A 25,922-nucleotide genomic window follows, 5' to 3' on the forward strand; every position below is an offset into this window, starting at 1 on the left:
ACAAATGGAATGGAATGGAATGAAAAGGAATGGAATGGAATGGAATGGAATGGAATGGAATGGAATGGAATGGAATGGAATGGAATGGAATCAACCCGCATGGATTGGAATGGAGAGGAATCAAGTCGAAACGAATGCAATGGAATTGAATGGAATTGAATGGAATAGAATCAACCCGAAAGGAATGGAATGGAATGGAATGGAATGGAATGGAATGGAATGGAATGGAATGGAATGGAATGGAATGGAATCAACACGAATGGAAAAGGACGGAGGGGAGTAGAATGGAATGGAATGCAATGGAATCAACCCAAATGGAATGGAATGGAATGGAATCAACCCGAATGGAATGGAATGGAATCAACTCGAATGGAATGGAATGGAATGGAATGGAACGGAATGGAATCAACCCGAATGGAATGGAATGGAATGGAATGGAATGGAATCAAACCGAAAGGAATGGATGGCAATGGAATGGAATGGAATGAAATCCACCCGAATGGAATGGAATGCAATTGAACCAACTCGAATGGAATGGATAGGAATGGAATGCAATGGAATCAACCCGAAAGGAATGGAATGCAATGGAATGGAATGGAATGGAATCAACCCGAATGGAAGGGAATGGAATGGAATGGAAGGGAATTGAATAGAATGCAAAGCAGTCAACCAGAATACAATGGAATGCAATGGAACAGAATGGAATAGAATGCAAAGCAATCAACCAGAATGGAATGGAAAGGAATGGAATGGAATGGAGTGGAAAGGAATGGAATCAAGCCGAATGGAATGGAATGGAACGGAACGGAATGGAATGGAATCAACCGGAATGGAATGGAATTGAAAGGAATGGAATGGAATGGAATGGAATCAACCCGAATGGGATGGAATGGAAGGGAACGGAATGGAATGGAATGGAATCAACCCGAGTGGAATGGAATGTAATTGAATGGAATGGAATGGAATGGAATGCAATGGAACGAAATGGAATCAACCCGAATGGAATGGAATGGAAAGGAATGGAATGGAATGGCATGGAATGGGATGGAATGGAATGGAATCAACCAGAATGGAATGGAATGGAATGGAATCAACACGAATGGAATGGAATGGAATGGCATGGAATGGAATGGAATGTAATGGAGTCAATGCGAATGGAATGGAATGGAAAGGAATGGAATGGGATAGAATGTAATGGATTGGAATGGAATGGAATGGAATGAAATAGAATATAATGGAATGGAATCAACCCGAATGGAATGGAATGGTATGGAATGCAATGGAATGGAATGGAATGGAATGGAATTGCATGGAATGGAATGGAATCAACCCGAATGAAATGGAATGGAATGGAATGGAATGGAATGGAATGGAATGGAATCAACCTGAATGGAATGGAATGGAATGGAATGGAATGGAATGGAATGGAATGGAATGGAATCAACCCGAAAGGAATGGAATGGCAGGGGATGGAATGGAATAGAATGGAATGGAATGGAAACAACCCGAATGGAATGGAATGGAATGGAATGGAAAGGAATGGAATGGAATGGAATGGAATCAACCCAAGGGGAACGGAATGTAATTGAATGGAATGGAATGGAATGGAATGAAATGCAACGATATGGAATCAACCCGAGTGGAATGGAATGGAAAGGAATGGAATGGAATGGAATGGAATGGAATGGAATGGAATGGAGTCAATCCGAAAGGAATGGAATGGAATGGAATGGAAAAGAATGTAATGGATTGGAATGGAATGGAATGGAATGAAATGGAATATAATGGAATGGAAAAGAATGTAATGGATTGGAATGGAATGGAATGGAATGAAATGGAATATAATGGAATGGAATTACCCCGAATGGAATGGAATGGTATGGAATGCAATGGAATGGAATGGAATTGAATGGAATCAACCCGATTGGAATGGAATGGAATGCAATGGAATGGAATGGAATAGAATGGAATCAACCCGAATGGAATGCAATTGAATGGAAAAGAATGGAATCAAACCGAATGGAATGGAATGGAATGGAATGGAATCAACGCAAATGGAATGGAATGGAATGGAATGGAAAGAAATGGAATGGAATGGAATCAGCAGGAATGGAATGGAATGGAACGGAATAGAATGCAATCAACACGAATGGAATGGAATGGAATGGAATCAATGAGAGTGGAATGGAATAAAATGGAATGGAATGGAATAAACACGAATGGAATGGAAGGGAATTGAATGGAAAGGAATCAACCCGAATTGAATTGCATGAAATGGATTGGAAAGGAATGGAATGGAATGGAACCAACCGGAATGGAATGGAATGGAATGGAATGGAATGGAATGGAATCAACCCGAATGGAATGGAATGCAATGGAATCAAATAAAATGGAATGGAATCAACTCGAATGGAAAGGAATGGAATGGAATGGAATGGAGACGAATGGAATCAACCCGAATGCAATGGAATGGAATGGAATGGAATGGAATGGAAACAACCCGAACGGAATGGAATGGAATGGAATGGAATGGAATGGAATGGAATGGAAACAACACAAATGGAATGGAATGGATTGGAATGGAATGCAATGGAATGGAATGGAATGGAATGGAATGGAAACAACCCGAACGGAATGGAATGGAATGGAATGGAATGGAATGGAATGGAATGGAAACAACACAAATGGAATGGAATGGAATGAAATCAACCGTAATGGAATGGAATGGAATGGAATGGAATGGAATCAACCCGAATGGAGTGGAATGGGATGGAACGGAATGGAATGGAATCAACCCGAATGGAATGGAATGGAATGGAATGGAATGAACATGAATGGAGTGGAATGGAGTGGAATGGAATGGACTGGAATGAAATGGAATCACACCGAATGGAATGGAATGGAATGGAATGGGATGGAATGGAATGAAATGGAATCACACAGAATGGAATGGAATGGAATGGAATGGAATGGAATGGAAACAACCCGAATGGAATCGATTGGAATGCAATGGAATGGAATGGAATGGAATAGAATCAACCCGAAGGGAATTGAATGGAATGGAATGGAATCAACCGGAATGGAATGGAATGGAATGGAATGGAATGGAATGGAATGGAATCAATGCGAATGGAATGGATTGGAATGGAAAGGAATGGAATGGAATGGCATGAAGTGGAATGGAATGGAATCAACGCGAATGGAATGCAATGGAAGGGAATGGAATGGAATGGAACGGAAAGGAATCAAACCGAATGGAATGGAATGGAATGGAATGGAATGGAATCAACCCGAAAGGAATGGAATGCAATGGAATGGATTGGAATGGTATCAAGCCGAATGGAATGGTATGGAATGGAATCTATCCAAATGGAATGGAATGGAATGGAAAGGAAAGGAATGGAATGGAATGGAATGGAATGGAATGGAATCAACCCGCTTGGACTGGAATGGAGAGGAATCAAGTCGAAAGGAATGCAATGGAATGGAATGGAATTGAATGGAATAGAATCAACCGGAATGGAATGGAATGGAATGGAATGGAATGGAATGGAATGGAATCAACACGAATGGAAAAGGACGGAGGGGAATAGAATGGAATGGAATGCAATGGAATCAACCCAAATGGAATGGAATGGAATGGAATCAACCCGAATGGAATGGAATGGAATGGAATCAACTCGAATGGAATGGAATGGAATGGAATGGATTCAACCCGAATGGAATGGAATGCAATTGAATCAACTCGAATGGAATGGATAGGAATGGAATGCAATGGAATCAACCCGAAAGGAATGGAATGCAATGGAATGGAATGGAATGGAATCAACCCGAATGGAAGGGAATGGAATGGAATGGAAGGGAATTGAATAGAATGCAAAGCAGTCAACCAGAATAGAATGGAATGCAATGGAACTGAATGGAATAGAATGCAAAGCAATCAACCTGAATGGAATGGAAAGGAATGGAATGGAATGGAGTGGAATGGAATGGAATGGAATCAACCCGAATGGAATGGAATGGATTGGAATCAACTCGAATGGAATGGAATGGAATGGAATGGAATGGAATGGAATGGAATAGAATCAACACAAATGGAATGGAATGGAGTCGAATGGAAATGAATGGAATAGAATGGAATGGAATGCAATGAAAGCAACCCGAATGGAATGGAATGGAATGGAATGGAATCAACCCGAATGGAATGGAATGGAATGGAATGGAATCAACCCGAATGGAATGGAATGGAATGGAATGAATTCGAATGGAACGGAATGGAATGGAATGAACTCGAATGGAACGGAAAAGAATGGAATGGAATGGAATGGAATATAATCAACCCGATTGGAATGGAATGCAATGGAATGGAATGGAATCAACGCGAATGGAATGGAATGGAATGGAATGGAATGGAGTGGAATGGAATGGCATGGAGTGTAATGGAATGGAATCAACCCGAATGGAATGCAATGAAATGGAATGGAATGGAATGGAACGGAATGGAATCAACCCGAATGGAATGGAATGGAATGGAATGGAATCAACCCGCAAGGAATGGAATGCAATGGAATGGATTGGAATGGTATCAACCCGAATGGAATGGAATGGAATGGAATGGAATGGAATGGAATGGAATGGAATCTATCCGAATGGAATGGAATGGAATGGAAAGGAATGGATTGGAATGGAATGGAATGGAATCAACCTGAATGGAATGGAATGGAAGGGAATGGAATGGAATGGAATGGAATGGAATCAACACGAATGGAATGGAATGGAGGGGAATGGAATGCAATGGAATGGAATCAACCCGAATGGAAGGAAATGGAATGGAATGGAATGGAATGGAATGGAATGGAATGGAATGGAATCAACCCGCATGGATTGGAATGGAGAGGAATCAAGTCGAAAGGAATGCAATGGAATTGAATGGAATTGAATGGAATAGAATCAACCCGAATGGAATGGAATGGAATGGAATGGAATGGAATGGAATGGAATGGAATGGAATCAACACGAATGGAAAAGGACGGAGGGGAATAGAATGGAATGGAATGCAATGGAATCAACCCAAATGGAATGGAATGGAATGGAATCAACCCGAATGGAATGGAATGGAATGGAATCAACTCGAATGGAATGGAATGGAATGGAATGGAATGGAATGGAATGGAATGAAATCAACATGAATGGAATGGACTCAAACTGAATTGAATGGAATGGAAAAGAATGGAATGGAATGGAATCAACCCAAATGGAATGGAATGGAATGGCATCAACCCGAATGGCATGTAATGTAATGGAATGGAATGGAATGGAATTAACCCAAATGCAATGTAAAGGAATGGTATGGAATGGAATCAAACCGAATGGATTGGAATGGAATGGAATGGAATGGAATCAACCCGAATGCATTGGAATGGAATGCAATGGAATGGAATGGAATGGAATGGAATGGAATGGAATCAACACGAATTTAATGAAATGGAATGGAATGCAATGGAATGGAATCAAACCGAATGGAATGGAATGCAATGGAATGGAATGGAATTTAATGGATTGGAATGGAATCAACCCGATTGGAATGGAATGCAATGGAATGGAATGGAATTTAATGGATTGGAATGCAATCAACCCGAATAGAATGGTATGGAATGGAATGGAATGGAATGGAGTGGAATGGATTTGAATGGAATCAACCCGAATAGAATGGCTTGGAATGGAATGGAATTGAATGGAATGGAATGGAATGGAATGGAAGCAACCCGAATGGAATGGAATGGAATGGAATTGAATGGAATCAACCGGAATGGAATCGAATGCAATGGAATGGAATTGAACGGACTGGAATGAACCCGAATGGAATGGAATGGAAGGGAAGGGAATGGAATCAACCCGAATAGAATGGAATGGAATGGCATGGAATGGAATGGAATGGAAAGGAATCAACCCGAATGGAATGCAATGGAATGGCATGGAATGCAAAGGAATGGAATGGAGTCAATCCGACTGGAACGGAATGGAATGGAATGGAATCAACTCAAATGGAATGGAATGGAATGGAATGGACTCAATCCGAAATAAATGGAATGGAACATAATGGAATAGAATGGAATGGAATCAACCCGAATGGAATGCAATGGAATGGAAAGGAATGGAATGGAATGGAAAAGAATGGAATCAAAACGAACGGAATGGAATGGAATGGAATGGAAACAACCCGAATGGAATCGATTGGAATGGAATGGAATGGAATAGAATCAACCCGAAGGGAATTGAATGGAATGTAATGGAATCAACCGGAATGGAATGGAATGGAATGGAATGGAATGGAATGGAATGGAATGCAATGGAATCAATGGGAATGGAATGGAATGGAATGGAATGGAATGGAATGGAATGGAATGGAATGGAATGGCGTGAAGTGGAATGGAATGGAATCAACCCGAATGGAATGCAATGGAAGGGAAGGGAATGGAATGGAACGGAACGGAATCAAACCGAATGGAATGGAATGGAATGGAATGGAATGGAATGGAATGGAATCAACCCGAAAGGAATGGAATGCAATGGAATGGATTGGAATGGTATCAACCCGAAAGGAATGGTATGGAATGGAATGGAATGGAATGGAATGGAATGGAATCTATACAAATGGAATGGAATGGAATGAAAAGGAATGGAATGGAATGGAATGGAATGGAATGGAATGGAATGGAATGGAATGGAATGGAATCAACCCGCATGGATTGGAATGGAGAGGAATCAAGTCGAAACGAATGCAATGGAATTGAATGGAATTGAATGGAATAGAATCAACCCGAAAGGAATGGAATGGAATGGAATGGAATGGAATGGAATGGAATGGAATGGAATGGAATGGAATGGAATCAACACGAATGGAAAAGGACGGAGGGGAGTAGAATGGAATGGAATGCAATGGAATCAACCCAAATGGAATGGAATGGAATGGAATCAACCCGAATGGAATGGAATGGAATCAACTCGAATGGAATGGAATGGAATGGAATGGAACGGAATGGAATCAACCCGAATGGAATGGAATGGAATGGAATGGAATGGAATCAAACCGAAAGGAATGGATGGCAATGGAATGGAATGGAATGAAATCCACCCGAATGGAATGGAATGCAATTGAACCAACTCGAATGGAATGGATAGGAATGGAATGCAATGGAATCAACCCGAAAGGAATGGAATGCAATGGAATGGAATGGAATGGAATCAACCCGAATGGAAGGGAATGGAATGGAATGGAAGGGAATTGAATAGAATGCAAAGCAGTCAACCAGAATACAATGGAATGCAATGGAACAGAATGGAATAGAATGCAAAGCAATCAACCAGAATGGAATGGAAAGGAATGGAATGGAATGGAGTGGAAAGGAATGGAATCAAGCCGAATGGAATGGAATGGATTGGAATCAACTCGAATGGAATGGAATGGAATGGAATGGAATGGAATGGAATGGAATCAACACAAATGGAATGGAATGGAGTCGAATGGAAATGAATGGAATAGAATGGAATGGAATGCAATGAAAGCAACCCGAATGGAATGGAATGGAATGGAATGGAATCAACCCGAATGGAATGGAATGGAATGGAATAAACTCAAATGGAACGGAATGGAATGGAATGGAATGGAGTGGAATATAATCAACCCGATTGGAATGGAATGCAATGGAATGGAATGGAATCAACGTGAATGGAATGGAATGGAATGGAATGGAATGGAATGGAATGGAATGGAATGCAATCAACCCAAACGGAATGGAATGGAATAGAATGGAATGGAATGGAATGGAATGGAATGGCATGGAGTGCAATGGAATGGAATCAACCCGAATGGAATGCAATGAAAGGGAATGGAATGGAATGGAACGGAACGGAATCAACCCGAATGGAATGGAATGGAATGGAATGGAATGGAATCAACACGAATGGAATGGAATGGAATGGCCTGGAATGGAATGGAATGGAATGGAGTCAATCCGAATGGAATGGAATGGAATGGAATGGAATGGAATCAACACGAATGGAATGGAATGGAATGGCCTGGAATGGAATGGAATGGAATGGAGTCAATCCGAATGGAATGGAATGGAAAGGAATGGAATGGGATAGAATGTAATGGATTGGAATGGAATGGAATGGAATGAAATAGAATATAAGGGAATGGAATCAACCCGAATGGAATGGAATGGTATGGAATGCAATGGAATGGAATGGAATGGAATGGAATGGAATTGCATGGAATGGAATGGAATCAACCCGAATAAAATGGAATGGAATGGAATGGAATGGAATGGAATCAACCTGAATGGAATGGAATGGAATGGAATGGAATGGAATGGAATGGAATGGAATGGAATCAACCCGAAAGGAATGGAATGGAAGGGGATGGAATGGAATAGAATGGAATGGAATGGAAACAACCCGAATGGAATGGAATGGAATGGAATGGAAAGGAATGGAATGGAATGGAATGGAATCAACCCGAATGGAATGGAATGGAAGGGAATGGAATGGAATGAAATGGAATGGAATCAACCCAAGGGGAACGGAATGTAATTGAATGGAATGGAATGGAATGGAATGAAATGCAACGAAATGGAATCAACCCGAGTGGAATGGAATGGAAATGAATGGAATGGAATGGAATGGAATGGAATGGAGTCAATCCGAAAGGAATGGAATGGAATGGAATGGAAAAGAATGTAATGGATTGGAATGGAATGGAATGGAATGAAATGGAATATAATGGAATGGAAAAGAATGTAATGGATTGGAATGGAATGGAATGGAATGAAATGGAATATAATGGAATGGAATTTCCCCGAATGGAATGGAAAGGTATGGAATGCAACGGAATGGAATGGAATAGAATGGAATCAACCCGAATGGAATGCAATTGAATGGAAAAGAATGGAATCAAACCGAATGGAATGGAATGGAATGGAATGGAATCAACGCAAATGGAATGGAATGGAATGGAATGGAAAGAAATGGAATGGAATGGAATCAGCAGGAATGGAATGGAATGGAACGGAATAGAATGCAATCAACACGAATGGAATGGAATGGAATGGAATCAATGAGAGTGGAATGGAATAAAATGGAATGGAATGGAATAAACACGAATGGAATGGAAGGGAATTGAATGGAAAGGAATCAACCCGAATTGAATTGCATGAAATGGATTGGAAAGGAATGGAATGGAATGGAACCAACCGGAATGGAATGGAATGGAATGGAATGGAATCAACCCGAATGGAATGGAATGCAATGGAATCAAATAAAATGGAATGGAATCAACTCGAATGGAAAGGACTGGAATGGAATGGAATGGAGACGAATGGAATCAACCCGAATGCAATGGAATGGAATGGAATGGAATGGAATGGAATGGAATGGAAACAACCCGAACGGAATGGAATGGAATGGAATGGAATGGAATGGAATGGAATGGAAACAACACAAATGGAATGGAATGGATTGGAATGGAATGCAATGGAATGGAATGGAATGGAATCAACCCGAATGGAATGCAATGGAATGGAAAGGAATGGAATGGAATGGAATGGAATGGAAAAGAATGGAATCAAAAAGAACGGAATGGAATGGAATGGAATGGAAACAACCCGAATGGAATCGATTGGAATGGAATGGAATGAAATGGAATGGAATAGAATCAATCTGAAGGGAATTGAATGGAATGGAATGGAATCAACCGGAATGGAATGGAATGGAATGGAATCAATGCCAATGGAATGGAATGGAATGGAAAGGAATGGAATGGAATGGCATGAAGTGGAATGGAATGGACTCAACCCGAATGGAATGCAATGGAAGGGAATGGAATGGAATGGAACGGAACGGAATCAAACCGAAGGGAATGGAATGGAATGGAATGGAATGGAATCAACCCGAAAGGAAAGGAATGCAATGGAATGGATTGGAATGGTATCAACCCGAATGGAATGGTATGGAATGGAATGGAATGGAATGGAATGGAATAAAATCTATCCAAATGGAATGGAATGGAATGGAAAGGAATGGAATGGAATGGAATGGAATGGAATGGAATCAACCTGCATGGATTGGAATGGAGAGGAATCAATTCGAAAGGAATGCAATGGAATGGAATGGAATTGAATGGAATAGAATCAACCCGAATGGAATGGAATGGAATGGAATGGAATGGAATGGAATGGAATGGAATGGAATGGAATCAACACTAATGGAAAAGGACGGAGGGGAATAGAATGGAATGGAATGCAATGGAATCAACCCAAATGGAATGGAATGGAATGGAATCAACCCGAAAGGAATGGAATGGAATGGAATCAACACGAATGGAATGGAATGGAATGGAATGGAACGGAATGGATTCAACCCGAATGGAATGGAATGGAATGGAAAGGAATCAACCCGAAAGGAATGGATGGCAATGGAATGGAACGGAATGGAATCCACCTGAATGGAATGGAATGCAATTGAATCAACTCGAATGGAATGGATAGGAATGGAATGCAATGGAATCAACCCGATAGGAATGGAATGCAATGGAATGGAATGGAATGGAATCAACCCGAATGGAAGGGAATGGAATGGAATGGAAGGGAATTGAATAGAATGCAAAGCAGTCAACCAAAATAGAATGGAATGCAATGGAACTGAATGGAATAGAATACAATGCAATCAACCAGAATGGAAAGGAAAGTAATGGAATGGAATGGAGTGGAATGGAATGGAATGGAATCAACCCGAATGGAAAGGAATGGATTGGAAACAACTCGAATGGAATGGAATGGAATGGAATGGAATTGAATGGAATAGAATCAACACAAATGGAAGGGAATGGAGTCGAATGGAAATGAATGGAATAGAATGGAATGGAATGCAATGAAAGCAACCCGAATGGAATGGAATGGAATGGAATGGAATCAACCCGAATGGAATGGAATGGAATGGAATGAATTCGAATGGAACGGAGTGGAATGGAATGAACTCGAATGGAACGGAATGGAATGGAATGGAATGGAATGGAATATAATCAACCCGATTGGAATGGTATGCAATGGAATGGAATGGAATCAACGTGAATGGAATGGAATGGAATGGAATGGAATGGAATGGAATGGAATGCAATCAATCCAAACGGAATGGAATTGAATAGAATGGAATGGAATGGAGTGGAATGGAATGGCATGGAGTTTATTGGAATGGAATCAACCCGAATGGAATGGAATGAAATGGAATGGAATGGAATGGAACGGAACGGAATCAACCCGAATGGAATGGAATGGAATGGAATGGAATCAACCCGCAAGGAATGGAATGCAATGGAATGGATTGGAATGGTATCAACCCGAATGGAATGGAATGGAATGGAATGGAATGGAATGGAATGGAATCTATCCGAATGGAATGGAATGGAATGGAAAGGAATGGATTGGAATGGAATGGAATGGAATCAACCTGAATGGAATGAAATGGAATGGAATGGAATGGAATGGAATGGAATGGAATCAACACAAATGGAATGGAATGGAGGGGAATGGAAGGGAATGCAATGCAATGGAATCAACCTGAATGGAATTGAATGCAATGGAATGGAAAGCAATGGAATGCAATGGAATGGAATCAACCCGAATGGGATGGAATGGAATGGAATGGAATGGAATGGAATCAACCCGAGTGGAATGGAATGTAATTGAATGGAATGGAATGGAATGAAATGGAATGGAATGGAATGGAGTCAATCCGAATGGAATGGAATGGAAAGGAATGGAATGGAATGGCATGGAATGGAATGGAATGGAATGGAATCAACCCGAATGGAATGGAATGGAATGGAATCAACACGAATGGAATGGAATGGAATGGCATGAAATGGAATGGAATGGAATGGAGTCAATCCGAATGGAATGGAATGGAAAGCAATGGAATGGAATGGAATGAAATGGAATATAATGGAATGGAATCAACCCGAATGGAATGGGATGGTATGGAATGCAATGGAATGGAATGGAATTGAATGGAATCAAACCGATTGGAATGGAAAGGAATGGAATGGAATGGAATGGAATAGAATGGAATCAACCCGAATGGAATGGAATGGAATGGAATGGAATTGCATGGAATGGAATGGAATGAAATGGAATATAATGGAATGGAATTACCCCGAATGGAATGGAAAGGTATGGAATGCAATGGAATGGAATGGAATTGAATGGAATCAACCCGATTGGAATGGAGTGGAATGCAATGGAATGGAATGGAATAGAATGGAATCAACCCGAATGGAATGCAATTGAATGGAAAAGAATGGAATCAAACCGAATGGAATGGAATGGAATGGAATGGAATCAACGCAAATGGAATGGAATGGAATGGAATGGAAAGAAATGGAATGGAATGGAATCAGCAGGAATGGAATGGAATGGAACGGAATAGAATGCAATCAACACGAATGGAATGGAATGGAATGGAATCAATGAGAGTGGAATGGAATAAAATGGAATGGAATGGAATAAACACGAATGGAATGGAAGGGAATTGAATGGAAAGAAATCAACCCGAATTGAATTGCATGAAATGGATTGGAAAGGAATGGAATGGAATGGAACCAACCGGAATGGAATGGAATGGAATGGAATGGAATGGAATGGAATCAACCCGAATGGAATGGAATGCAATGGAATCAAATAAAATGGAATGGAATCAACTCGAATGGAAAGGAATGGAATGGAATGGAATGGAGACGAATGGAATCAACCCGAATGCAATGGAATGGAATGGAATGGAATGGAATTGAATGGAATGGAATGGAATGGAATGGAATGGAAACAACCCGAACGGAATGGAATGGAATGGAATGGAATGGAGTGGAATGGAATGGAATCAACACAAATGGAATGGAATGGATTGGAATGGAATGCAATGGAATGGAATGGAATGGAATGGAATGGAATCAACCCGAATGGAATGCAATGGAATGGAAAGGAATGGAATGGAATGGAATGGAATGGAAAAGAATGGAATCAAAAAGAACGGAATGGAATGGAATGGAATGGAAACAACCCGAATGGAATCGATTGGAATGGAATGGAATGGAATGGAATGGAATAGAATCAATCTGAAGGGAATTGAATGGAATGGAATGGAATCAACCGGAATGGAATGGAATGGAATGGAATGGAATCAATGCCAATGGAATGGAATGGAATGGAAAGGAATGGAATGGAATGGCATGAAGTGGAATGGAATGGACTCAACCTGAATGGAATGCAATGGAAGGGAATGGAATGGAATGGAACGGAACGGAATCAAACCGAAGGGAATGGAATGGAATGGAATGGAATGGAATCAACCCGAAAGGAAAGGAATGCAATGGAATGGATTGGAATGGTATCACCCCGAATGGAATGGTATGGAATGGAATGGAATGGAATGGAATGGAATAAAATCTATCCAAATGGAATGGATTGGAATGGTATCAACCCGAATGGAATGGTATGGAATGGAATGGAATGGAATTGAATGGAATAGAATCAACACAAATGGAAGGGAATGGAGTCGAATGGAAATGAATGGAATAGAATGGAATGGAATGCAATGAAAGCACCCCGAATGGAATGGAATGGAATGGAATGGAATCAACCCGAATGGAATGGAATGGAATGGAATGAATTCGAATGGAACGGAGTGGAATGGAATGAACTCGAATGGAACGGAATGGAATGGAATGGAATGGAATGGAATGGAATGGAATATAATCAACCAGATTGGAATGGAATGCAATGGAATGGAATGGAATCAACGCGAATGGAATGGAATGGAATGGAATGGAATGGAATGGAATGGAATGGAATGCAATCAATCCAAACGGAATGGAATTGAATAGAATGGAATGGAATGGAGTGGAATGGAATGGCATGGAGTTTATTGGAATGGAATCAACCCGAATGAAATGGAATGAAATGGAATGGAATGGAATGGAACGGAACGGAATCAACCCGAATGGAATGGAATGGAATGGAATGGAATCCACCCGCAAGGAATGGAATGCAATGGAATGGATTGGAATGGTATCAACCGGAATGGAATGGAATGGAATGGAATGGAATGGAATGGAATGGAATCTATCCGAATGGAATGGAATGGAATGGAAAGGAATGGATTGGAATGGAATGGAATGGAATCAACCTGTATGGAATGGAATGGAATGGAATGGAATGGAATGGAATGGAATGGAATGGAATCAACACAAATGGAATGGAATGGAGGGGAATGGAAGGGAATGCAATGCAATGGAATCAACCTGAATGGAATTGAATGCAATGGAATGGAAAGCAATGGAATGCAATGGAATGGAATCAACCCGAATGGGATGGAATGGAATGGAATGGAATGGAATGGAATCAACCCGAGTGGAATGGAATGTAATTGAATGGAATGGAATGGAATGAAATGGAATGGAATGGAATGGAGTCAATCCGAATGGAATGGAATGGAAAGGAATGGAATGGAATGGCATGGAATGGAATGGAATGGAATGGAATCAACCCGAATGGAATGGAATGGAATGGAATCAACACGAATGGAATGGAATGGAATGGCATGAAATGGAATGGAATGGAATGGAGTCAATCCGAATGGAATGGAATGGAAAGGAATGGAATGGAATGGAATGAAATGGAATATAATGGAATGGAATCAACCAGAATGGAATGGGATGGTATGGAATGCAATGGAATGGAATGGAATTGAATGGAATCAACCCGATTGGAATGGAAAGGAATGGAATGGAATGGAATGGAATAGAATGGAATCAACCCGAATGGAATGGAATGGAATGGAATGGAATTGCATGGAATGGAATGGAATCAACCCGAATGAAATGGAATGGAATGGAACCGAATGGAATGGAATGGAATCAACCTGAATGAAATGGAATGGAATGGAATGGAATGGAATGGAATGGAATGGAATCAACCCGAAAGGAATGGAATGGAAGGGAATGGAATGGAATAGAATGGAATGGAATGGTAACAACCCGAATGGAATGGAATGAAATGGAATGGAAATGAATGGAATTGAATGGCATGGAATAAACACGAATGGAATGGAATAGAATGGAATGAAATGGAATGGAATCAACCCGAATGGAATGCAATGGAATGGAATGGAATCAACTCGAATGGAATGGAATTCGATGGAATGGAATTGAGTCGAATCAAGACGAATGGATTGGAATGAAATGGAATCAAATGAAATGGAATGGAATGGAATCGAATCAACAGGAATAAAATGGAATGTAATTTAATGGAATGGAATGGAATGGAATGGAATGGAATGGAATGGTATGGAATACAATGGAATCAGTCCGAAATAAGTGGAATGGAATAGAGTGCAATGGAATGGAATGGAATCAACCCGAATGGCATGGAATGGAATGGAAAAGAATGGCATGAAACCGAATGGAATGGAATGGAATGGAATGGAATGGAATCACCCCAAATGGAATGTAATGGAATGGAATGGAATGGAATGGAATGGAATCAGCCCGAATGGAATGGAAAAGAATGGAATCAAGCCGAATGGAATGGAATGGAATGGAATGGAATGGAATCAACCCAAATGGAATGGAATGGAATGGAATGGAATGGAATGGAATGGAATGGAGCGGAATGGAATGGAATCAACACGAATGGAATGGAATGGAATGGAATCAATGACAATGGAATGGAATAAAATGGAATGGAATGGAATAAACGCGAATGGAATTGAAGAGAATTGAATGGAAAGGAATAAACCCGAATGGAATGGCATGAAATGGAATGGAAAGGAATGGAATGGAATGGAATCAACAAGAATGGAATGGAATGCAATGCAATGGAATGGAATGGAAAGGATTCAACTCGAATGGAAAGGAATGGAATGGAATGGAATGGAGAGGAATGGAATCAACCCGAATGGAATGTATTGGAATGGAATGGAATGGAATGGAATGGAATGGAATGAACCCGAACGGAATGGAATGGAATGGAATATAATGGAATGGAATGGAATGGAATGGAAACAACACGAATGGAATGGAATGGAATGGAATGGAATGGAATGGAATCAACCCGAATGGAATGGAATGGAATGGAATGGAATGGAATGCACTGGAATGGAATGGAAAAGAATGGAATCAAACCGAATGGAATGGAATGGAATGGAATGGAAACAACCCGAATGGAATCGATTGGAATGGAATGGAATGGAATGGAATGGAATGGAATAGAATCAACCCGAAGGGAATTGAATGGAATGCAATGGAATGGAATGGAATGGAATGGAATCAACTCGAATGGAAAGGAATGGAATGGAATGGAATGGAGTTGAATGGAATGCAGAAACCCGAAGGTAATGTAATGGAATGGAATGGAATGGAATGGATTCAACCCGTATGGAATGAAATGGAATGGAATGGATTGGAAAGGAATGGAATGGAATGGAATGGAATGCAATGGAATGGAATGGAATGGAATCAACCCGAATGGAATGGAATGCAATGGAATGGCGTCAAACCAAACGGAATGCAATGGATTGGAATCAACTCGAAAGGAATGGAGTGGAATTGATTGGAATGGAATGGAATGGAATTCAATGGAATCAACTCGTAAGGAATGGAATGGAATGGATTGGAAAAGAATGGAATGGCATGGAAAGAAATGGATTGGAATGGAATGGAGTGGAATGGAATGGAGAAACCCGAAGGGAAAGTAATGGAATGGAATGGAATGGAATGGAATAAACCCGAATGCAAGGAAATGGAATGGAATGGATTGCAATGGAATGGAATGGAATGGAATGGAATGCAATGGAATAAACCCGAATGGAATGGAAAAGAATGGAATGCACAGGAATGGAATCGAATCAGCCCGAGTGTAATGGAATGGAAAGGAAAGGAATCAACCTGAATGGAATGGAATGGAATGGAATGGAATGGAATGGAATGGAATGGAAAGGAATCAACCCGAACTAAATGGAATGAAATGGCATGGAAAGGAATGGAATGGAATGGAATGGAATGGAATGGAATGGAAACAACCCGAATGGAATGGAATGGAATGGAATGTTATGGAATGGAATGGAATGGAATGGAATCAACCCGAAAGGAGTGGAATTCAATGGAATGGAATGGAATTGAATCAACACGAATGTATTGGAATGGAATGGAATCAACTCAAATGGAATGGAATGGAATGGAATCGAATCAACCCGAATAGAATGGAATGGAATGGAATGGAATCAACCAGAATGGAATGGAACGGTGTGCAATCATCATGAATGGAATGGAATGGAATGGAATCAAATCAACCTGAAAGGAATGGAATGAATGGAATGGAATGGAATGGAAACAACACGAGTGGAATGGAATGGAGTGGGATGGAATGGAATGGAATCAACCCGAATGGAATGGAATGGAATGGAATGGAATGGAATCAACCCGAATGGAATGGAATGGAATGGCATGGAATAGAGTGGAATGGAATGGAATCAACCCGAATGGAATGGAATGAAATGGCATGGAATGCAATGGCATGGAATGCAATGGAATGGAATGGAGTCAATCCGACTGGAATGGAATGGAATGGAAAGGAATCAACTGAAATGGATTGGAATGGAATGGAATGGAATGGAATGGAATCAATCCGAAATAAAAGGAATGGAATATAATGGAATGGAATGGAATGGAATCAACCCGAATGGAATGGAACGCTGTGCAATCATCTCGAATGAAATGCAATGGAATGGAATCGTCTCAACCTGAATGGAATGGAATGGAAAGGAATGGAATGGAATGGAAACAACTCGAATGGAATGGAATGGAGTGGAATGGAATGGAATGAAATGGAATGGAATGGAATGCAATGGAATGGAATGGAATAAACCCGAATGCAATGGAATGGAATGGAAAGGAATGGAAAAGAATGGAATCAAACCGAATGGAATGGAATGGAATGGAATGGAATCAACCGAAATGGAAAGGAATGAATGGAATGGAATGGAATGGAAAGGAATGGAATCAACACGAATGGAATGGAATGAAATGAAATGGAATCAATGCGAATGGAATGGAATGGAATGGAATGGAATGGAATGGAATGGAATGGAATGGAATAGAATCAACCCGAATTGAATGGAATGGAATGGAATGGAATGGAATGGAATGGCATGGAATCAACCCGAATGGAATAGAATGGAATGGAATGCAATGGAATGGACTGGAATGGAAAAGAATGGAATGGTTTCAACACGCATCGAATGAAATGGAATGGAATGGATTGGAATGGAATGGAATCAACTGGAATGGAATGGAATGGAATGGAATGGAATGGAATGGAATGGAATGGAATAGAAGCAACACGAATGGAATGAAATGGGATGGAATGGAATGGAATCTGCCCGAATGGAAAGGAATGGAATGGAATGGAAAGGAATGGAATGGAAGGGAATGGAATGGAATGGAATAGAATCAACCCGAATGGAATGGAATGGGATGGAATGGAATGGAAACTGCCCGAATGGAAAGGAATGGAATGGAATGGAATTGAATGGAATGGAATCAACACGAGTCTAATGGAATGGAATGGAATGGAATGGAATGGAATGGAATCGACACGAATGTAATGAAATGGAATGGAATGGAATGGAATGAACCGGAATGGAATCAAATGGAATGGAACGGACTCAACTGGAATGGAATGGAATGGAATGGAATGGAATGGAATGGAAACAGCCCGAATAGAATGGAATGGGATGGAATGGAATTGAACTTACACGAATGGAAAGGAATGGCATGGAATGGAATTGAATAGAATGGAATCAACACGAGTCTAATGGAATGGAATGGAATGGAATGGAATGGAATGGAACGGAATGGAATGGAATCAACACGAATGGAATGGAATGGAATGAAATGGAATCGAATGGATTGGAATCAACCGTAATGGAATGGAATGGAATGGAATGGAATGGAATGGAATGGAATGGAATCAACCCGAATGGATTGGAATGGGATGGAACCGAATGGGATGGAATGGAATGGAATCAACCCGAATGGAATAGAATGGAATGGAATGGAATGGAATGGAATGGACTGGAGTGAAATGGAATCAACCCGAATGGAATGGAATGGAATGGAATGGAATGGGATGGAATGGAATGAAATTGAATCATCCTGTATGTTATGGAATGGAATTGAATGGAATCAACGCGAATAGAATGAACTGGAATGGAATGGAATGGAATGGAAGCAATCCGAATGGATTGAAATGGAATGGAATGGAATGGAATGGAATGGAATCAACCAGAATGGAATGGAATGGAATGGAAGAGAATGGAATGGAATGGAACGGAAAGGAATCAATCCGAATGGAATCGAATGGAACGGAATGGAATGAAATGGAATGGAATGGAATCAACCCAAACGGAATGGAATGGAATGGAATGGAATGGAATGGAATGGAATGGAATGGAATCAACCTAAATGGAATGGAATGGACTGGAATCAACCTGAATGGAATGGATTCAACCTGAATTGAATGGAATGGAAAAGAATGGAATGGAATGTAATCAACCGGAATGGAATGGTATGGAATATAACGGAAGGGAATGGAATGGAATGGAATCAACCCGAATGGATTGGAATGGAATGGAACAGAATGGAATAGAATGGAATGGACTCAACCAGAATGTAATTGAATGGAATGGCATGGAATGGAATGAAATGGAATGGAATCAACCCAAATGGAATGGAATGGAATGGCATCAACCCGAATGGCATGGAATGGAATGGAATGGAATAGAATGGAATGGAATGGAATGGAATTAACCCAAATGCAATGTAAAGGAATGGTACGGAATGGAATCAAACCGAATGGAATGGAATGGAATGGAATGGAATGGAATGGAATTAACCCGAATGTAATAGAATGGAATGGAATGGAATCAACCCGAAAGGAATGGAAGGCAATGGAATTGAATCGAATGGAATCCACCCGAATGGAATGGAATGGATTGGAAATAACTCGAATGGAATGGATTGGAATGGAATGGAATGGAATAAACCCGAATGGAATGGAATGCAATGGAATGGAATGGAATGGAATCACCGCGAATGGAAGGGAATGGAAAGGAATGAAAGGGAATGGAATAGAATGCAAAGCAGTCAAACAGAATGGAATGAAATGCAATGGAATGGAATGGAATAGAATGCAAAGCAATCAACCAGAATGGAATGGAATGGAATGGAATGGAGTCAACCCGAATGGAATGGATAGGAATCAACTCGAATGGAATGGAATGGAATTGATTGGAATGGAAAGGAATGGAATGCAATGGAATCAACTCGTATGGAATGGAATGGAATGGAATGGTAAGGAATGGAATGGAATGGATTGGAATGGCATGGAATGGAATGGAGTGGAATGGAGTGGAGAAATCCGAAGTGTATGTAATGGAATTGTATGGAATGGAATGGAATGGAATGGAATAAACACGAATGGAATGAAATGGAATGGAAGGGAGTGGAATGGAACGGAATGGAATGCAATGGAATGGAATGGAATGGAATGGAATGCAATGGAATCAACCCGAATGGAATGGAAAGGAATGGAATGGAATGGAATGGAATGGAACGGAATCTACACGAATAGAATGGATTGCAATGGAATGGAATGGAATGGAATGAACCCGAATGGAAGGGAATGGAATGGAATAGAATGCAAACCAGTCAACCAGAATGGAATGGAATGGAATGGAATTGAACGGAATAGAATGCAAAGCAATCAACCAGAATGAAATGGAATGTAATGGAATCAACCCGAATGGAATGGAATGGAATGGATTGGAATAAACTCGAATGGAATGGAATGGAATGGAATGGAATGGAACCAACACAAATGGAATGGAATCGAATCGAGTGGAAATGAATGGAATGGAATGGAATGGAATGCAATGCAAGCAACACGAATGGAATGGACTGGAATGGAATGGAATGGAATGCAATGGAATCAACCTGAAAGGAACGGAATGGAGTGGAATGGAATGGAATCTATCAGAATGGAATGGAACAGAATGGAATCAACTCGAATGGAATCGAATGGAATGGAATGGAATATAATCAACCCGAATGGAATGGAATGCAATGGAATGGAATGGAATGGAATCCACCCGAACGGAATGGAATGGAATGGAATGGAATGGAATGGAATGGAATGGAGTCAACCCTAATGGAATGGAATGGTTTGGAATCAACCCGAATGGAGTGGAATGGAATTGATTGGAATGGAATGCAATGGAATGCATTGGAATCAACTCGTATGGAATGGAATGGAATGGAATGGAAAGGAATGGAATGGAATGGAATGGAAAGGATTGGAATGGAATGGAATGGAATAGAATGGAGAGGAATGGAATGGAGAAACCCGAATGGAATGGAATGGAATGGTATGGAATGGAATGGAATGGAATGGAATGGAATGGAATAAACCCAAATGGAATGAAATGGAAAGCAATGGATTGGAATGGAATGCAGTGGAATGGAATGGAAAGGAATGCAATGGAATAAACACGAATGGAATGTAAAGGAATGGAATGCAATGAAACGGAATGGAATGGAATCAACCCGAATGGAATGGAAAGGAATCAAACCGAATGGAATGGAATGGAATGGAGAGGAATCAACCCGAATGGAATGGAACAAAATGGAATGGAAAGGAATGGAATTGAATGGAATGGAATGGATTGGAATGGAATCAACCCGAATGGAATGGAATGGAATGGTATGGAATGGAATGAAATGGAATGGAATCAACCAGATAGGAGTGGAATACAATGGAATGGAATGGAATCGAATCAACACGAATGGATTGGAAGGGAATGGAGTCAACTCAAATGGAATGGAAAGGAATGGAATGGAATCGAATCAACCCAAATACAATGGAATGGAATGGAATGGAATGGTATGGAATGGAATGGAATCAATCCGAAATAAATGGAATGGAATAGAATGGAATGGAATGGAATGCAATCATACAGAATGGAATGGAACGTTGTGCAATCATCTCGAATGGAATGAAATGGAATGGAATCGAATCTACCTGAATGGAATGGAATGGAATGGAATGGAATGGAAAGAACACGAATGGAAAGGAATGGAGTGGAATGCAAGGAATGCAATGGAATGGAATGGAATCAACCCGAATGGAATGGAATGGAATGGAATGGAATGGAATGGAATGGAATGGAAAAGAATGGAATCAAACCGAATGGAATGGAATGGAATCAACGGAAATGGAATGGAAAGGAATGGAATGGAATGAACCCGAACGGAATGGAATGGAATGGAATGAAATCAACACGAATGTAATGTAATGTAATGTAATGGTATGGAATGGAATGGAATCAATGCGAATGCAATGGAATTGAATGCCATGGAGTCGAATGGAATGGAATCAACACGAATAGAATGCAATGGAAGTCAATGGAATGGAATGGAACCGAATGGAATCAACCCGAAAGGAATGTAATGGAATGGAATATATCAGATTGGAATGTAATGGAAAGGAATGGAATAGAATGGAATGGAATGGAATGGAATGGAATCAAACCGCATGGAATGGAATCGAGTGGAATCAACACGAATGGAATGGAATGGAATGGAACGGAATGGAGTGGAATCACCCCGAATGGAATGGAATGCAATGGAAAGGAATGGAATGGATTTAACCCGAATGGAATGGAATGGAATGGAATTGAATGGAATCAAACCGAATGGAATGCAATCAAATGACACAGAATGGAATGGAATGGAATGGAATTAACCGGAATGGAGTGGAATTGGAATGTAATGGAATGTAATGGAATCAACACGAAACTAATAGTATAGAATGTAATGGAATGGAATGGAATGGAATAGAATGGAATCAACTCGATTGGAACAGAATGGAATGGAATGGAATGGAATGGAAAGGAATGGAAAGAATCAATCGGAATGCAATGGAATGGAATCGAATGGAATCAACCCGAATGGAATGGAATGGAACGGAATGGAATGGAATGCCATGGAATCAACCCGAATGGAATGGAATGGAATGGAATGGAATGGAATGGAATGGAATGGAATGGAATCAACCGGAATTGAATGGAATGGAATGCAGTCAACTGGAATGGAATGGAATGGAATGGAATGGAATGGAATGGAATGGAATGGAATCAACCCGAATGGAATGGAATGGAATGGAACAGAATGGAACCAACCAGAATGGAAAGGAATGGAATGGAATGGAATGGAATGGCATTGAATGGAATGTAATCAACACGAGTCTAATGGAATGGAATGGAATGGAATCAACACGAATGGAATGAAACGGAATGGAATGGAATGGAATGGAATCAACCGGAATGGAATGGAATGGAATCAACACGAATGGAATGGAATGGGATGGAACGGAATGGAACGGAATGGAATGGAATCAACCCGAATGGAATGGAATGGAATGGAATGCAATGGAATGGAATGGAATGGAATCAACCCGAATGGAATGGAATGGAATGGAATGGAATGGAATGAAATAGAATGCAAAGCAGTCAACCAGAATGGAATGGAATGCAATGGAATGGACTGGAATAGAATGCAAAGCAATCAACCAGAATGGAAAGGAATGGTATGGAATGGAATGGAATCAACCCGAGTGGAATGGAATGGATTGGAATCAACTCGAATGGAATGGAATGGAATGGAATGGAATGGAATCTATTGGAATGGAATGGAATCAACACAAATAGAATGGAATGGAATCCAATGGAAATGAATGGAATGGAATGGAATGGAATGCACTGGAAGCAACCCGAATGGAATGGAATGGAATGGAATGGAGTCAACCCGAATGGAATGGAATGGATTGGAATCAACTCGAATGGAATGGAATGGAATTGATTGGAATGGAATGGAACGGAAGGCAATGGAATCAACTCGTATGGAACGGAATGGAATGGAATGGAAAGGAATGGAATGGAATGGAATGGAATGGAATGGAATGGAATGGAACGGAATGGAATGGAATGGAATGGAAAGGAATGCAATGGAATCATCCCGAATGGAATGGAAAGGAATGGAGTGGAATGGAATTGAATGGAATGGAATGGTGTGGAATGGAATGGAGAAAATTGAAGGGTATGTAATGGAATGGAATGGAATGGAATGGAATGGCATAAACCTGAATGGAATGGAATGGAATGGAATGGAATGGAATGGAGGGGAATGGAAAGGAATGCAATGGAATCAACCCGAATGGAATGGAAAGGAATGGAATGGAATGGAATGGAATGGAATGGAAAGGAATGGTATGGAATGGAAAGGAATGGAATGGAATCAAACCGAATGGAATGGAATGGAATGGAATGGAATGGAATGGAATGGAATGGAAAGGAAAGGAATCAACCCGAATGGAATGTATTGCAATGGAATGGAATGGAATGGAATCAACCCGAATGGAAGGGAATGGAATGGAATGGAATGGAATAGAATGCAAAGCAGTCAACCAGAATGGAATGGAATGGAATGGAATTGAACGGAATACAATGCCAAGCAATCAACCAGAATGGAATGGAATGGAATGGAATCAAACCGAATGGAATGGAATGGATTGGAATCAACTCGAATGGAATGGAATGGAATGGAATGGAATGGAATGGAATGAACACAAATGGAATGGAATGGAATCGAATGGAAATGAATGGAATGGAATGGAATGGAATGCAATGCAAGCAACCCGAATCGAATGGACTGGAATGCAATGGAATGGAATGCAATGGAATCAAACCGAATGGAACGGAATGGAGTGGAATAGAATGGAAAGGAATGGAATCTATCTGAATGGAATGGAATGAAATGGAATCAACTCGAATGGAATGGAATGCAATGGAATGGAATGGAATATAACCAACCCGATTGGAATGGAATGCAATGGAATGGAATGGAATGGAATCAACCCGAATGGAATGGAATGGAATGGATTGGAATGGAATGGAATGGAATGGAATGGAATGGAATCAACACGAATGGAATGGAATGGAATGGAATGGAATGGAATCAACAAGAATGGAATGCAATGGAATGGTATGGAATGGAATGAAATGGAATGGAATTAACACGAAAGGACTGTGAATTCAATGGAATGGAATGGAATCAAATCAGCACGAATGGATTGGAATGGAACGGAGTCAACTGAAATGGAATGGAATGGAATCGAATCAACCCGAATAGAATGGAATGGAATGGAAAGGATTGGTATGGAATGCAATGGAATCAATCCGAAATAAATGGAATGGAATAGAATGGAATGGAATGGAATCAAGCCGAATGGAATGGAACGGTGTGCAATCATCTCGAATGGAATGGAATGGAATGGAATGAGATCGAATCAACCTAAATGGAATGGAATGGAATGGAATGGAATGAAAAAAACACGAATGGAATGGATTGGAGTGGAATGCAGGGAATGCAATGGAATGGAATGGAATCAACCCGAATGGAATGGAATCAACCGAAATGGAATGGAATGGAATGGAATCAACACGAACGGAATGGAATGGAATGGAATGGAATCTACACGAATGGAATGGAATGGAATGGAATGGAATGGAATGAAATGGAATCAATGCGAATGGAATGGAATGGAATGGAATGGAATGCCATGGAGAGGAACGGAATGGAATCATCGCGAATGGAATGCAATGGAAGGGAATGGAATGGAATGGAACGGAATGGAATCAACCCGAAAAGAATGGAATGGAATGGAATGGAAGGAAATATATCCGAAAGGAATGGAATGGAA

This window comes from Pan paniscus, chromosome 16, assembly GCF_029289425.2.
Source record: "Pan paniscus chromosome 16, NHGRI_mPanPan1-v2.0_pri, whole genome shotgun sequence".
In the NCBI taxonomy this organism is placed as follows: Eukaryota; Metazoa; Chordata; class Mammalia; order Primates; family Hominidae; genus Pan; species Pan paniscus.